Raw genomic sequence first — 17,943 nt, forward strand, 5'->3', positions numbered from 1 at the left:
CAGTCTGGTGACCACTGCTAAGTTTTCCATATTTGCTGGCATATTGAGTGCTGCACATTAACAAACGTCATCTTTTAGAATTTGAAATAGCTCAGCTGGAATTCCATCACCTCCACTAGTTTTGTTCATAGTGATGCTTCCTAAGGCCCACTTAAGTTCACACTCTAGGTTGCCAGGTTCTAGGTGAGTGATCACACCATCGAGGTTATCTGAGTCATTGAGGGTTTTTTTTTGTATAGTTCTTCTGCGCATTCTTGCCACTTTTTCTTAATATCTTCTGCTTCTGTGAGGTCCATACCATTTCTGTCCTTTATCGTGCCCATTTTTGCATGAAATATTCTTTTGGTATCTCTAATTTCTTGAAGAGGTCTCTAGTCTTTCCCATTCTATTGTTTTCCTGTTTCTTTGCATTGATCACTTAGGAAGGAAAGCTTTCTTTTCTTTCCTTGCTATTCTTTGGAATTCTGCATTCAGTTGGATATATCTTTCCTTTTCTTCTTTGCCTGTCAATTCCCTCTTTTTCTCAGCTATTTGTAAGGTCTCCTTAGAAAACCATTTTGCTTTTTTGCATGTTTTTCTTGGAGATGATCTTGATCACTGTCTCCTGTACAGTATCATGAACCTCCATCAAAAGTTCTTCAGGCACTCTGTCTATCAGCTCTAATCCCATTAATCTATGTGTCACTTCCACTGTATAATCATAAAGGATTTGGTTTAGGTCATACCTGAATGGTGTAGTGGTTTTCCCTACTTTCTTCAATTTAAGTCTAAATTTGGCAATAAGGAGTTGGTGTTCTGAGCCACAATCAGCTTCCAATCTTGTTTGTGCTGACTGTATAGAGCCTCAAAATATTCTCCAGGAAAAAATATAATCAATCTGATTATGGCATTGTCCACCTGGTGATGTCCATATGTAGCACTGCCTCTTGTGTTGTTAGAAGAATGTGTATGCTATGACCAGTGTGTTCTCTTGCAAAACTCTGCTAGCCTTTGCTGCTTCATTTTGTACCTCAAGGCTAAACTTTTCTGTTGCTCCAGGTATTTCTTGATTTTTTTATTTTGCATTCCAACCCCCTCTGATGAAAAGGACATCATTTTTCGGTGTTAGTTCTAGAAGGTCTTGTAGGTCTTCATAGAACTATTCAACTTCAGCTTCTTTGGCATTAGTGGTTGGGGCATAAGACTTGGATTACTGTGATATTGAATGGTTTGCCTTGGAAATGAACAGAGGTCATTTTGTCATGTTTGAGATTGCACCCAAGTACGTATTTCAGACTATTCTGTTGACAATGAGGGCTATTCCATTTTTTCTAAGTGATTCTTGCCCACAATAGTAGACATAATGGTCTTCTGAGTCAAAATCTCCTATTCTAGTCCATTTAGTTCACAGATTCCAAAAATGTCTATGTTCATTATTGCCATTTCCTATTTGACCACTTCCAATTTGCCTTGCTTTATGGACCTAACATTCCAGGTTCCTTGCAATATTTTTCCTTACTGCAATATTGTTCTTTACAGCATCACAGTTGACTTCTACCACTGGTTGCATCCACAGCTGGGTGATGTTTTTGCTTTGGCTCCGTCTCTTCATTCTTTCTGGAGTTATTCCTCTACTCTTCTTCAGTAGCATATTGGGTACATATTGACTTGGAAGTTTATCTTTCAGTGTCATATCTTTTTTCCTTTTCATACTCTCATGGGGTTCTCAAAGCAAGAATACTGAAGCGGTTTTTCATTCTCTTCTCCAGTGGACCATGTTTTGTCAGAACTCTCCACCATGACTCATCCATCTTGGGTGTCCCTATATGGCACAGCTCATAGTTTCATTAAGTTCTACAAGGCTGTGATTCTTGTGATCAGTTTGGTTAGTTTTCTGTGAGTGTAGTTTTCATTCTGTCTGTCCTCTGATGGGGCTTCCCTGGTAGCTCAGCTGGTAAATAATTTGCCTGCAATGTGGGAGACCTGGGTTTGATCTCTAGGTTGGAAGATACCCTGGAGAAGGGAAAGGCTACCCACTCCAGTATTCTTGCCTGGATAATTACGTGGACTGTATAGTTCATGGGATCACAAACAGTAAGACACAACTGAGTGAAGAACTGTGTTTGATCCCTGGGTTGGAAGATAACCTGGAGAAGCAAAAGGCTACCGACTCCAATATTCTGTCCTGGAGAATCCCATGGATTGTATAGTCCATAGGATCGCAAAGAGTCAGGCAGGACTGAGTGACTTTCACTTTCACTTGCCCTCTGATGAATACGGATAAGAGGTTTATGGAGCTTATCATTTTTTAGGACTACATAAACTGGCAATACAGTTTTCTGATATATAACCCACTATATATAGCCCTTTCCCTCAAAAACTTATATGACAGTTCTTTAACTTCTAATGGCAGACCATTCTTCAGAGTTTCTTGCCAGATTTTCTCTAGGATTATAGTCCTCAGACTGGCACTGATAAAATTTTCCATTTTTTTCCTAGGTTGACTATTGATTAAATTTTTGTCATCATCTGAAACTAATGCATTAGGGCCTAGAGGAGCTATCCCACGTTGAAGGTCAGGAACAGTGGCGGTAAGGAGATATCCCTCGTCCAAGGTAAGGAGCAGTGGCTGTGCTTTGCTGGAGCAGCTGTGAAGAGATACTCTATGCCCAAGGTAAGAAAAACCCAAATAAGATGGTAGGTGTTGCAAGAAGGCACCAGAGGGTAGACACACTGAAACCATACTCACAGAAAACTAGTCACTCTAGTCACACTAGGACCACAGCCTTGTCTAACTCAATGAAACCAAGCCATGCCTGCGGGGCAACCCAAGATGGGTGGGTCATGGTGGAGAGGTCTGACAGAACATGGTCCACTGGAGAAGGGAATGGCAAGCCACTTCAGTATTTTTGCCTTGAAAACCCCATAAACAGTATGAAAAGGCAAAATGGACATTAAAAGAGGAACTCCCCAGGTTGGTAGGTGCCCGATATGCTACTGGAGATCAGTGGAGAAATAACTCCAGAAAGAATGAAGAAATGGAGCCAAAGCAAAAACAATACCCAGTTGTGGATGTGACTGGTGATAGAAGCAAGATCCGATGCTGTAAAAAGCAATATTGCATAGGAACCTGGAATGTCAGGTCCATGAATCAAGGCAAATTGGAAATGGTCAAACAAGAGATGGCAAGGGTGAACGTCGACATTCTAGGAATCAGCGAACAAAAATGGACTGGAATGGGTGAGTTTAACTCAGATGACCATTATATCTACTACAGCGGGCAGGAATCCCTCAGAAGAAATGGAGTAGCCATCATGGTCAACAAAAGAGTACGAAATGCAGTACTTGGATGCAGTCTCAAAAACGGCAGAATGATCTCTGTTCGTCTCCAAGGCAAACCATTCAATATCACAGTTATCCAAGTCTATGCCCCAACCAGTAATGCTGAAGAAGCTGAAGTTGAACGGTTTTATGACGACCGACAAGACCTTTTAGAACTAACACCCAAAAAAGATGTCCTTTTCATTATAGGGGATTGGAATGCTAAAGTAGGAAGTCAAGAAGCACCTGGAGTAACAGGCAAATTTGGCCTTGGAATGCAGAATGAAGCAGGGCAAAGACTAATAGAGTTTTGCCAAGAAAATGCACTGGTCACAGCAAACACTCTCTTCCAACAACACAAGAGAAGACTCTACACATGGACATCACCAGATGGTCAACACCAAAATCAGATTGATTATGTTCTTTGCAGACAAAGATGGAGAAGCTCTCTACAGTCAGCAAAAACAAGACCAGGAGCTGACTGTGGCTCAGATCATGAACTCCTTATTGCCAAATTCAGGCTTAAATTGAAGAAAGTAAGGAAAACCACTAGACCATGCAAGTAAGACCTAAATCAAATCCCTTATGATTATACAGTGGAAGTGAGAAATAGATTTAAGGACCTCGATCTGATAGAGTGCCTAATGAACTATGGAATGAGGTTCATGACATTGTACAGGAGACAGGGATCAAGACCATCCCCATGGAAAAGAACTGCAAAAAAGCAAAATGGCTGTCTGGGGAGGCCTTACAATTGCTATGAAAAGAAGAGAAGTGAAAAGCAAAGGAGGAAAGGAAAGATATAAGCATCTGAATGCAGAGTTCCAAAGAATAGCAAGCAGAGATAAGAAAGCCTTCTTCAGCAATCAATGCAAAGAAATAGAGGAAAACAGTTCAGTTCAGTTCAGTTCAGTTCAGTCGCTCAGTCGTGTCCGACCCTTTGCGACCCCATGAATCGCAGCACGCTGGGCCTCCCTGTCCATTCCCAACTCCTGGAGTTCACTCATACTCACGTCCATAGAGTCCGTGATGCCATCCAGCCATGTCACCCTCGGTCGTCACCTTCTCCTGCCCCCAATCCCTCCCAGCATCAGAGTCTTTTCCAATGAGTCAACTCTTCACATGAGGTGGCCAAAGTACTGGAGTTTCAGCTTTAGCATCATTCCTTCCAAAGAAATCCCAGGGCTGATCTCTTTCAGAATGGACTGGTTGGATCTCCTTGCAGTCCAAGGGACTCTCAAGAATCTTCCAACACCACAGTTCAAAAGCATCAATTCTTCGGCGCTAGCCTTCCTCACAGTCCAACTCTCGCATCCATACATGACCACAGGAAAAACCATAGCCTTGACTAGATGGACCTTAGTCAGCAAAGTAATGTCTCTGCTTTTAAATATACTATCTAGGTTGGTCATAACTTTTCTTCCAAGGAGTAAGCGTCTTTTAATTTCATGGCTGCAGTCACCATCTGCAGTGATTTTGGAGCCCCCCAAAATAAAGTCTGACACTGTTTCCACTATTTCCCCATCTATTTCCCATGAAGTGATGGGACCGGATGCCATGATCTTCGTTTTCTGAATGTTGAGCTTTAAGCCAACTTTTCACTCTCCTCCTTCACTTTCATCAAGAGGCTTTTTAGCTCCTCTTCACTTTCTGCCATAAGCAAGGTGTCACCTGCGTATCTGAGGTTATTGCTATTTCTCCCAGCAATCTTGATTCCAGCTTGTGCTTCTTCCAGCCCAGCGTTTCTCATGATGTACTCTGCATATAAGTTAAATAAGCAGGGTGACAATATACAGCCTTGACATACTCCTTTTCCTATTTGGAACCAGTCTGTTCCATGTTCAGTTCTAACTGTTGCTTCCTGACCTGCATACAGGTTTCTCAAGAGGCAGGTTAGGTGGTCTGTGTTCCCATCTCTTTCAGAATTTTCCATAGTTTATTGTGATACACACAGTCAAAGGCTTTGGCATAGTCAATAAAGCAGAAATAGATGTTTTTCTGGAACTCTCTTGCTTTTTCTGTGATCCAGCGGATGTTGGCAATTTGATCTCTGGTTCCTCTACCTTTTATAAAACCAGCTTGAACATCAGGAAGTTCACGGTTCACGTATTGCTGGAGCCTCACTTGTAGAATTTTGAGCATTACTTTACTAGCGTGTGAGATGAGTGCAATTGTGCGGTAGTTTGAGCATTCTTTGGCATTGGCTTTCTTTGGGATTGGAATGAAACTGACCTTTTCCAGTCCTGTGGCCACTGCTGAGTTTTCCAGATTTGTTGGTATATTGAGTGCAGCCCTTTCACATCATCATCTTTCAGAATTTGAAACAGCTCAACTGGAATTCCATCACTTCCGCTAGCTTTGTTGTAGTGATGCTTTCTAAGGCCCACTTGACTTCACATTCCAAGATATCTGGCTCTAGATTAGAGCCAGATAATCACATCATCATGATTATCTGGGTCATGAAGATCTTTTTTGTACAGTTCTTCCGTGTATTCTTGCCACGTCTTCTTAATATCTTCTGCTTCTGTTAGGTCCAGACCATTTCTCTCCTTTATCAAGTCCATCTTTGCATGAAATGTTTCCTTGGTATCTCTCATTTTCTTGAAGAAGTCTCTAGTCTTTTGCATTGTTTAGTTTTCCTCTATTTCTTTGCATTGATTGCTGAAGAAGGCTTTCTTATCTCTGCTTGCTATTCTTTGGAACTCTGCATTCAGATGCTTATATCTTTCCTTTCCTCCTTTGCTTTTCACTTCTCTTCTTTTCATAGCAATTGTAAGGCCTCCCCAGACAGCCATTTTGCTTTTTTGCAGTTCTTTTCCATGGGGATGGTCTTGATCCCTGTCTCCTGTACAATGTCATGAACCTCATTCCATAGTTCATTAGGCACTCTATCAGATCGAGGTCCTTAAATCTATTTCTCACTTCCACTGTATAATCATAAGGGATTTGATTTAGGTCTTACTTGCATGGTCTAGTGGTTTTCCTTACTTTCTTCAATTTAAGCCTGAATTTGGCAATAAGGAGTTCATGATCTGAGCCACAGTCAGCTCCTGGTCTTGTTTTTGCTGACTGTAGAGAGCTTCTCCATCTTTGTCTGCAAAGAACATAATCAATCTGATTTTGGTGTTGACCATCTGGTGATGTCCATGTGTAGAGTCTTCTCTTGTGTTGTTGGAAGAAGGTGTTTGCTATGACCAGTGCATTTTCTTGGCAAAACTCTATTAGTCTTTGCCCTGCTTCATTCTGCATTCCAAGGCCAAATTTGCCTGTTACTCCAGGTGCTTCTTGACTTCCTACTTTAGCATTCCAATCCCCTATAATGAAAAGGACATCTTTTTTGGGTGTTAGTTCTAAAAGGTCTTGTCGGTCGTCATAAAACCGTTCAACTTCAGCTTCTTCAGCATTACTGGTTGGGGCATAGACTTGGATAACTGTGATATTGAATGGTTTGCCTTGGAGACGAACAGAGATCATTCTGCCGTTTTTGAGACTGCATCCAAGTACTGCATTTCGTACTCTTTTGTTGACCATGATGGCTACTCCATTTCTTCTGAGGGATTCCTGCCCGCTGTAGTAGATATAATGGTCATCTGAGTTAAACTCACCCATTCCAGTCCATTTTTGTTCGCTGATTCCTAGAATGTCGACGTTCACCCTTGCCATCTCTTGTTTGACCATTTCCAATTTGCCTTGATTCATGGACCTGACATTCCAGGTTCCTATGCAATATTGCTTTTTACAGCATCGGATCTTGCTTCTATCACCAGTCACATCCACAACTGGGTATTGTTTTTGCTTTGGCTCCATTTCTTCATTCTTTCTGGAGTTATTTCTCCACTGATCTCCAGTAGCATATTGGGCACCTACCAACCTGGGGAGTTCCTCTTTCAGTATCCTATCATTTTGCCTTTTCATACTGTTCATGGGGTTCTCAAGGCAAGAATACTGAAGTGATTTGCCATTACCTTTTCCTAAAGGAAACCAGTTCTGAATATTCATTGGAAGGACTGATGCTAAAGCTGAAACTGCAATACTCTGGCCATCTGACTTAAAGAACTGACTCATTAGAAAAGACCCTGATGTTGGGAAAGATTGAAGGCAAAAGGCAGAGGGCAGAAAGGCTGAACTGTTTAGATAGCATTACTGACTCAGTGGACATGAATTTGAGCAAACTTTTGGAGATAGTGAAGGACAGGGAAGCCTGGCACGCTGCAGTCCATGGGGTCGCAGAGTCAGACATGACTTACCAACTGAATAGTAAAAAATATTACATCAAAAGACATTATCTTATTGCCAGAGTAAATCATTTAACAGTATGGAAAGTTATCACTTTTATTACATGAATCAGATTTTAAGACAAAAGTCATTAGTGCTTCCAATTTTTATATTTTATATCTTAAAGTATAATAACTACTTAAATATTTCAAATTTCACAAAGTTAATTTTTTATTCTAAATTTCTTTATAATTAATGTCTCATCTAAGGAAAAAATGTATATTTATCTTGTACTTACTTGTGCCGCTACTCCTGCTAAAAAAAAATAAAAGACAAATGCCCAAATGACTTACATTTGTTCTAAGATAGTTTTATATTTTTTCTAAAATAATTATATTTTTGATAGACTTAAATTTGCCCTATGAAAGTAATTTTAGATTTATCTTGCCTGAGTTATAAACATCAAAGTTCATAGTAAATTATTACTGACTTTGGTTAATATTAGAGAAAGGAATGGAGATCCACTCCAGTATTCTTGCCTGGAGACCTCAGGGACAGAGGGGTTTGGCATGCCTCAGTCCATGGGGGTTGCAAAGACCTGGACACGACTGAGTGACTAATACTTTGTTAATATATATTACATCAAATAATTTTTACCTCATTAGCAAATGATTGGCTAGCATACTGAAGATAGTCTTTTTGGAACTGAAAGAAAGATAATTTTTTTTAATGAAGAATTTGGTGGAATTTCAAAACAAAATCATTGTCAGAACTCCCTAAAATTGACCTTGTACAGTAAGAGAAGAAGGACTTAGATGCTTATTTTTAGGATATATATTTTTATTAAAATTTAACATGTCTCTTCATGTTTACTGCATATGTCAGGATGACACTAGTTAATAAGAAGCCTAGTACTTGTGCCTGGTATAAAGGTCGCAGTCCAGTTTATAAGAAGACCAAGGAAAGTGATGGGATTAAAGAAAAGGAAGAAATGTCAAATCATTTCTGACTAGATGGAATTTCTGATTAGATGGAGAAATTATCCCCATGGCAAATAGTGTTTCAGAGAAATGCATTTTCCTCCAAAGAATCTGCAGTGTGGCTCTAAAAAATTTGCTTATTTCTGAATGTGTTTATTGTAAGCAAAATTAATGTAGAGCAGATTTTTTAAATTAAGCTATTTTAAAAGAGTAGTTATTAAATTCCAGTCATTTACTTTTGTTTCATCATGGCATCAACTATGCTAACATAAGAGAGTCAACTAGTTCTCAGAAAACATGAAGTTTTGCAATACAGATTAAGTACTATCATTATTAGTATCTAAATGAAAGGCGATCTTTAAATCAAAGACAAAAATTAACGTTTTGTATTACAAGAGGGATAAAGTCTGATGTGTCGTATGAAAAGAAATTGATAGCGTAAAATATGCTTTATGGCATCTGGTGACTCAAATGGTAAAGAATCTGCCTGCAATGCAGGAGACCCAGGTTTGATCCCTGGGTAGAGGTGACCCTTGAGTAGGGAATGGCAACCCACTCCAGTAATCTTGCCTGGAGAATTCCATGAACTTGCAGGCTACAGTCCGTGGTGTTACAAAGAGTTAGACAGGACTGAGACACTAAACAAACCCAGAAATCCTAACAGTTTCCTGATATTCTTGATTCGAAGGGAAGCTCTGACTAGAGTGCCCTGCACAACTCCTTGCGTAGTTCCTTTAGAGAAAAAGAAATAATGATTACCTACTGGATCCAAAATCATGTGAGATATTTAGGAAATATGCAATATGATTAGTACTGAAAATAGAGTTAATCACTATGTTCCCAAAACCTCAAAAGGCCTCTCAAATCATTGAACTGAAAACGATGAATGAAGTAAAACAGTGTTTTTAATGATTACAACTTCCATGCATTTGTTTATCCTCTCTTTGTAAATACGTCATTTTAAACCTTAATTGCAAATTATGTGTCACATATTTGAGTGAAGCCTTTGATCTTTGACTTGATAAGTTAAGGAATGAATACAAACCCAGGAGAGTAAGAAAGGGATCTATTCAAAACAGTGGCTGAATTAATTCAGATGGACCCTATCAAGGTTTCCCTCTCAATTGTAAAAAAAAAGAAAAAAAAGAGAGAGAAAAAGACTGCTCTCTTCTACTTTGCAGTTTTACCAATCTTCTAGCAACAAAACAGGCAACATTTAGTGACCAGAAATATAATAGTTGCCACACATGCTAACAGGAAGCCAATCACATCCAAACAATGGTGCTGGTACCAGGTGAGGTCATGGACCATTGGCTGAAGATGTTTGGCTCCTTTGTGATGCCTGATAAACTTAATCCAGAAGACTGTTCATTCCAAGGGCTTCATAGGCTGATCATGGTGAATTCTTGATAACTCCATAGCATTTTCTTTTTAGCTAAGGAATGAATATATAGTCACTTGAAAAATTTCTTAAGAACACAATATATCTAGATATATCTAAATATATTATATATTTAGGTAGACATAGCTAAAATTGTTATATATTATTAAAAGTACATTACATAATTCTTAATATGTTATGTCATAAAAAAATCATCAAGGATTGTGTGCTCAGGCATGTCTGACTCTTTGCAACCCCATGGACTGTAACCCACCAGATTCTTCTGTCCAGGGAGTTTTCCAGGCAAGAATACCAGAGTGGGTTGCCATTTCCTTCTCCAGTGAATCTTCTGGACCCAGAGTTAAAACCCCTGGGTCCTGCATCTTTTGCATTGGCAGTCAGATTCTTTTACCACTGTGCCACCTGGGAAGCCCAGAATGCAGAATGCATTTGAGAGTTTCTTTCCTCATGAGGTATTTTAGATGTGGTGGTCTATCAACTAGAATTTGTTGGATGTTTCATAGTCTTAGTAATGATTGGAGGTAAGGGAGAAAATAATAATTTTTAAACAGAAATAGTATTTTGACAGTTCAGAAATAGGAATGTAGAATATGTAGTTTGAGAATATAGAACTTTGATCTTGTTCACTGACGGTGGCATTGGCAACTTGATAGTAGCAGGAAGCCACATCAAGGGCAGGTCTATGAGAAAGAAATCTTTCCCTGCCACTTCTTGCATCTCTAGGTTTGGTCTGGAGTGTTAGTTTTAGAAGAAGCAAGTCTTTAACAGTATCAGGAAATGGTTTCAGTCTGTGATCTTTGTGGCCCTGAATGCCAGATATTAAAAAAAAAAAAAAAACCCCACCCTATGGGCAAGAAGTAGGACGTGAGAGTAAGGTAGATGCTGGAATCTTGGCTTCAAGCAACCAAGGGCTACAAGTGCAATGATGAGATGGAACAATGGTGAGGACACTAACCGGTTTAACTTCTGTCAAGAAACAGAAGATCAGAAGTTTGGGTTTAGGTTTTGTAATGGCTGACTTAGATGAACTATTTCCTTGGATCTGTAAAGGAGATGAAGAAGGGAGGCTATTCTCCCACACTGAAGTGCAGTCACTATTGATGGAGACCATAGAACATTAAAGTAGAAAATAATAGCAAATGAAACAACTGACAAACAACTAATCTCAAAAATATACAAGCAACTTATGCAACTCAATTCCAGAAAAATAAACGACCCAATCAAAAAATGGGTCAAAGAACTAAATAGACATTTCTCCAAAGAAGACATATGGATGGCTAACAAACACATGAGAAGATGCTCAACATCACTCATTATTAGAGAAATGCAAATCAAAACCACAATGAGGTACCACTTCACACCAGTCAGAATGTCCGGGATCCAAAAATCTGCAAGCAATAAATGCTGGAGAGGGTGTGGAGAAAAGGGAACCCTCCTACACTGTTGGTGGGAATGCAAACTAGTACAGCCACTATGGAGAACAGTGTGGAGATTCCTTAACAAATTGCAAATAGAACTGCCATATGACCCAGCAATCCCAATGCTGGGCATACACACCGAGGAAACCAGAATTGAAAGAGACACATGTACCCCAATGTTCATCGCAGCACTGTTTATAATAGCCAGGACATGGAAACAACCTAGATGTCCATCAGCAGATGAATGGATAAGAAAGCTGTGGTACATATACACAATGGAGTATTACACAGCCATTAAAAAGAATACATTTGAATCAGTTCTGATGAGATGGATGAAACTGGAGCCGATTATACAGAGTGAAGTAAGCCAGAAAGAAAAACTCCAATACAGTATACTAACACATATATATGGAATTTAGAAAGATGGCAATGATGACCATGTATGCAAGACAGCAAAAAAGACACAGATGTGTATAGTGGACTTTTGGACTCAGAGGGAGAGGGAGAGGGTGGGATAATTTGGGAGAATGGCATTGAAACATGTATACTATCATGTAAGAATCGAATCACCAGTCTATGTCTGATGCAGGATACAGCATGCTTGGGGCTGGTGCACGGGGATGACCCAGAGGGATGTTATGGGGAGGGAAGTGGGAGGGAGTTCATGTTTGGGATAGCATGTACACCGTGGTGGATTCCTGTCAATGTATGGCAAAACCAATACAGTATTGTAAAGTAAAATAAAGTAAAAATAAAAATTTTTTTTTAAATAGTGGAACAGCATGTAGAAAGTTCTGAGAATGAGACTTCTGAACCAAAAGAAAAATTATACAGAGTCATCCTGCCCTTCGAACTGTGCTTTTGAACTGTGGTGTTGAAGAAGACTCTTGAGAATCCCTTGAACTTCAAGGAGATCAAACCAGTCCATCCTAAAGGAAATCAGTCCTGAATATTCACTGGAAGGACTGATACTGAAGCTGAAATTCTAATACTTTGGCCACCTGATGTGAAGAACGGACCCACTGGAAAAGACCCTGATGCTGGGAAAGATTCAAGGCAGGAGAAGAAGGTGATGACAGAGGATGAGATGGTTGGATGGCATCACCAACTTGATGGACATGAATTTGAGCAAGCTCCAGTAGTTGGTGATGGATAGGGAAGCCTGGCATGCTGCAGTCCATGGGGTCTCAAAGAGTCAGACACAACTTAGGAACTGAACTGAACTGAACTGTTGCCCTTTGATTAAAAAAAATATACATACGGACAGGCCTTTCTTAATTCACAAGAATTTAAGGAATAAGTAACTTTGATATATCTCAGGAAAACAAGGAAACAACCGCAACAAAAGTTCCAAGACAAAGAAGCAAAATATTTGTCAGATTAAAAAGTAATAAAAACAGAATCTTTCAAAATAGAAACATGCAAATTAATAAATAAATAAAATGTAAATTTCATCATTATAACCATATAAATACTAAACTAATGCTAAACAGTATTGAATATGTGGTCATGGACAAGAGGCACATGTTGTAAACTTTGATAATGTTGTATTGATAATATAGCTTGCAGAAATTAATATGTGGTGTTTAAGAAATACAAAATGGAAGTTGAGGATTGACTTCAAATAAAAAGTCATTCTATATTGACCAAACTTTGGAAGCATTTAAAAGATAATTATTCTAATCCCTATTGTCAAAATTTGTTCATAGATTTATACTGAATTTTTAGTAATAATTTATCTGATATTCAAAAAATATTCTTCCAAAGCCTGGAAATTCTTTTAATTTTAATGTTTTTTCCCACATAATTTATTTATTTGATGTTTGTGAGAAAGAATAACATAATAAGTATAATTATTCATAGTTAAATTCCTAATATATTTACTCACTTATGATCACAGCTAAACTTTGTTGTACAAAGTGCCCCACAAGTTATTCATTGAAGCAAGTTTCAATTTATCAAAAATTTATAATTTCATCTAATATCTCTTCAGCTCTCCAACTCCTAGTTTCTAGTAACCACCACACTTCTGTTTCTGTGTGTTTTATACACAAATATAATGATATCTCACAATATTTTTTCTTCCTTGATTTATTTCATTTAGCATGATGTCATGTGATCACAAATGGCAAGATTTCCTATTTTTTTATTGCTAATAATATCCTTTTATGTACATAAACCACATATCCTTTATCCTTTTATTCACTGACAGACATTTAGGTTGTTTTCATATCCTGGTTATTGTGAACAATGTTGATGAACACGGGAGAGTGAATATCTCTTTCATATTTTTTCTGTTTCCTTTAGATAAAAATAGGCTTCTGAGGTGGTGCAGGGGTAATGAATCCACCTTGCAGTACAGGAGATGCAAGAGATGTGGGTTCAATCTCTGGGTCAGTAAGATCCTCTGGAGTAGGAAATGGCAACCCATTCCACTATTCTAGCATGGAAAATTCCATGGACAGAGGAACCTGGTGGGCTACAGTCCATGGAATTTCAAAGAGTCAGACATGAATGAGCAGGCATCCTGGCTAGCTGGCTTGGACGTATAGGCAGAAGTAGGCTTCCTGGATAGTATAGTAGTTCTGTTTTTAAGCAATAGTTCTATTTGTAATTTTTGAGGAGAATCCATACTGTTTTTCCATAATCTACTGTGTTCCATCAAGAGTGAACTAGAGTTCCCCTTTCCTCACATTCTTACCAACACTTGTTCTATTTTGTCTTTTGATGCCAGCCATTCTAACAGGTGTGAGGCCATGCCTTACTAGAAACTTGATCTGCATTTCCTGATGCAACAATACAAGAGAAAACTCTACACATGGACATCACCAGGTTGTCAGTGCTGAAAACAGATTGATCATATTCTTTGCAGCCAAAAATGGAGAAGCTCTAAACAGTCATCAAAAACAAGATTGGGAGCTGACTGTGGCTCAGATCATGAACTCCTTATTGCCAAATTCAGACTTAAATTGAAGAAAGTAGTGGAAACCACTAGGACATTCAGGTATGATCTAAAACAAATCCCTTGTGATTATACAGTGGAAGTAACAAATAAATTCAAGGGATTAGATCTGATAGACAGAGCACCTGAAGAACTATGGATGGTGGTTTGTGACATTGCACAGGAGGCAGTGATCAAGAACATACCCATCAGTTCAGTTCAGTTCAGTTGCACAGTTCTGTCCGACTCTTTGCGACCCCATGAATCGCAGTGCGCCAGGCCTCCCTGGCCATCACCAACTCCCGGAGTTCACTCAGACTCACATCAATCAAGTCAGTAATGCCATCCAGCCATCTCATCCTCTGTCATCCCCTTCTCCTCCTGCCCCCAATCCCTCCCAACATCAGAGTCTTTTCCAATGAGCCAACTCTTTACATGAGGTGGCCAAACTACTGGAGTTTCAGCTTTAGCATCATTCCTTCCAAAGAAATCCCAGGGCTGGTCTCCTTCAGAATGGACTGGCTGGATCTCCTTGTGGTCCAAGGGACTCTCAAGAGTCTTCTCCAACACCACAGTTCAAAAGCATCAATTCTTCGGTGCTCAGCCTTCTTCACAGTCCAACTCTCACATGAACACATGATCACAGGAAAAACCATAGCCTTGACTAGATGAACCTTTGTTGGCAGAGTAATGTCTCTGCTTTTGAATATGCTATCTAGGTTGGTCATAACTTTCTTTCCAAGGAGTAAGTGTCTTTTACTTTCATGGCTGCAATCACCATCTGCAGTGATTTTGGAGCCAAAAAAAATACCCATGGGGGGGGGGGGGGCGGGAAATGGCAAAATAGCTGTCTGAGGAGTCCTTACAGATAGCTATGAAAAGAAGAGAAGCGAAAGGTAAAGAACAAAAGGAAAGATATACCCATTTGAATGCAGAATTCCAAAAAATAGCAAGGAGAGATAAAAAAGCCTTCCTCAGCAATCAATGCAAAGAAATAGAGGAAAACAATAGAATGAGAAAGACTAGAGATCTCTTCAAGAAAATAAAATTTTTCATGCAAAGATGGGCTCGATAAAGGACAGAAATAAACAAGATATTAAGAAGAGGTGGCAAGAATACACAGAAGAACTATACAAAAAAAATCTTCAGGACCCAGATAACCACGATGATGTGATCACTCACCTAGAGCCAGATATCCTGGAATGTGAAGTCAAGTGGGCCTTAGGAAGCATCACTATGAACAAAGCTAGTGGAGGTGATGGAATTCCAGTTGAGCTATTTCATATCCTGAAAGACGATGCTGTGAAAGTGCTGCACTCAATACGCCAGCACATTGGAAAAAATCAGCAGTGGTCACAGGACTGGAGAAGATCAGTTTTCATTCCAATCCCAAAGAAAGGCAATGCTAAAGAATACTCAAGCTACCACACAATTGCACTCATCTCACACACTAGCAAAGTAATGCTTGAAATTCTCCAAATTAAGCTTCAACAGTATGTGAACTGTGAACTTCCAGATGTTCAAACTGGACTTAGAAAAGGCAGCGGAACCAGAGATCAAATTGTCAACATCCACTGGATCATCAGAAAAGCAAGTGAATTCCAGAAAAACATCCACTTCTGCTTTATTGACTATGTCAAAGCCTTTGACTGTATGGATCACTACAAACTGTGGAAAATTCTTCAAGAGATGGGAATACCAGAACACCTGACCTGCCTACTGAGAAATCTGTACGTAGGTCAAGAATCAACAGTTAGAACTGGACATGGAACAACAGACTGTTTCCAAATCAGGAAAGGAGTACATCAAGGCTGTATATTGTCACCCTGCTTATTTAACTTATATACATCGTGAGAAATGCTGTACTGGATCAAGTACAAGCTGGAATTAAGATTTCTGGGAGAAATATTAATAACCTCAGATACACAGATGACACCGCCCTTATGGCAGAAACAAGAACTAAAGAGCCTCTTGATGAAAGTGAAAGAGGAGAGTGAAAAAGTTGGCTTAAAGCTCAACATTCAGAAAACGAAGATCATGGCATCCGGTTCCATCACTTGATGGCAAATAGATGGGGAAAAGTGGAAACAGTGACAGACGTTATTTTCCTGGGCTCCAAAATCACTGCAGATAGTGACTGCGGCCATGAAATTGAAAGATGCTTGTTCCTTGGAAGAAAAGTTATGACCAACATAGACAGCATATTAGAAAGCAGAGACATTATTTTGCAACATTGTCCATATAGTCAAAGCTATGATTTTTCCAGTGGTCATGTATGGATGTGAGAGTTGGACCATAAAGAAAGCTGACTGCTGAAGAATTGATGCTTTTGAACTGTGGTGTTGGAGAAGACTCTTGAGAGTCCCTTGGACTGCAAGCAGACCCAACCAGTCCATCCTAAAGGAAATCAGTCCTGAGTGTTCATTGGGAGGACTGATGATGAAGTGGAAACTCCAATACTTTGGCTACCTGATGTGAAGAAGTGACTCATTGGAAAAGACCCTGATGCTGGGAAAGATTGAAGCTAGGAGAAGAAGGGGACAACAGAAGATCAGATGATTGGAGATGGCCTCACCAACTCAATGGACATGAGTTTGAGTAAACTCCAGGAGTTAGTGATGGACAGGGAGGCCTGGCATGCTGCCGTCCATGGGGTAACAAAGAGTTTGACACAACTGAGGGACTGAACTGAACTGAACTGAACTTATGCTTAGTGACATCAAGCCCCTTTTCATATACTTGTTAGCCATTTGTGTGTCTTCTTTAGTCAAGGAGATTTTTTTCCCCTATGTTTTCTTCTGGGAATTTCATGGTTTAAAGTTATGTTTAAGTATTTAATGTATTTCTAGCCAGTGTTTGTAAGTGATGGAATATAGGGGCCCAAATTTCATTCTCCTTCATATTATTATCAATTTATCCCAGTACCATTTAATGAAGAGACAACCATTTTCCTATTGACTATTTTGGTTCTCTTTTCAAATTACTGTTTGGTATGTAAGGGTTTATTTCAGTGTTCTCATTCCTCTCCATTGGTAGATGCATCTGTTTCTATGCTAGTACCACACTCTTAAAATTAAAAGACGCTTACTCCTTGGAAGAAAAGTTATGACCAACCTAGATAGCATATTCAAAAGCAGAGACATTACTTTGCCTACTAAGGTCCCTAGTCAAGGCTATGGTTTTTCCAGTAGTCATGTATGGATGTGAGAGTTGGACTGTGAAGAAGGCTAGCACTGAAGAATTGATGCTTTTGAACTGTGGTGTTGGAGAAGACTCTTGAGAGTCCCCTGGACTGCAAGGAGATCCAACCAGTCCATTCTAAAGGAGATCAGTCCTGGGATTTCTTTGGAAGGAATGATGCTAAAGCTGAAACTCCAGTACTTTGGCCACCTCATGTGAAGAGTTGGCTCATTGGAAAAGACTCTGATGTTGGGAGGGATTGGGGGCAGGAGGAGAAGGGGAAGACGGAGGATGAGTTGGCTGGATGGCATCATGGACTCAATGGACGTGAGTCTGAGTGAACTCCGGGAGTTGGTGATGGACAGGGAGGCCTGGCGCGCTGCGATTCATGGGGTCGCAAAGAGTCAGACAAGACTGAGCAACTGAACTGAACTGAGCTGATTCCCTTATGGAGACATCATGGTAATTGTAACTTGTGTATATGCCAAAAATTCAAAGCCAAACACA

The sequence above is a fragment of the Ovis canadensis genome, chromosome 6 (genome assembly GCF_042477335.2).
Source record: "Ovis canadensis isolate MfBH-ARS-UI-01 breed Bighorn chromosome 6, ARS-UI_OviCan_v2, whole genome shotgun sequence".
Lineage (NCBI taxonomy): Eukaryota > Metazoa > Chordata > Mammalia > Artiodactyla > Bovidae > Ovis > Ovis canadensis.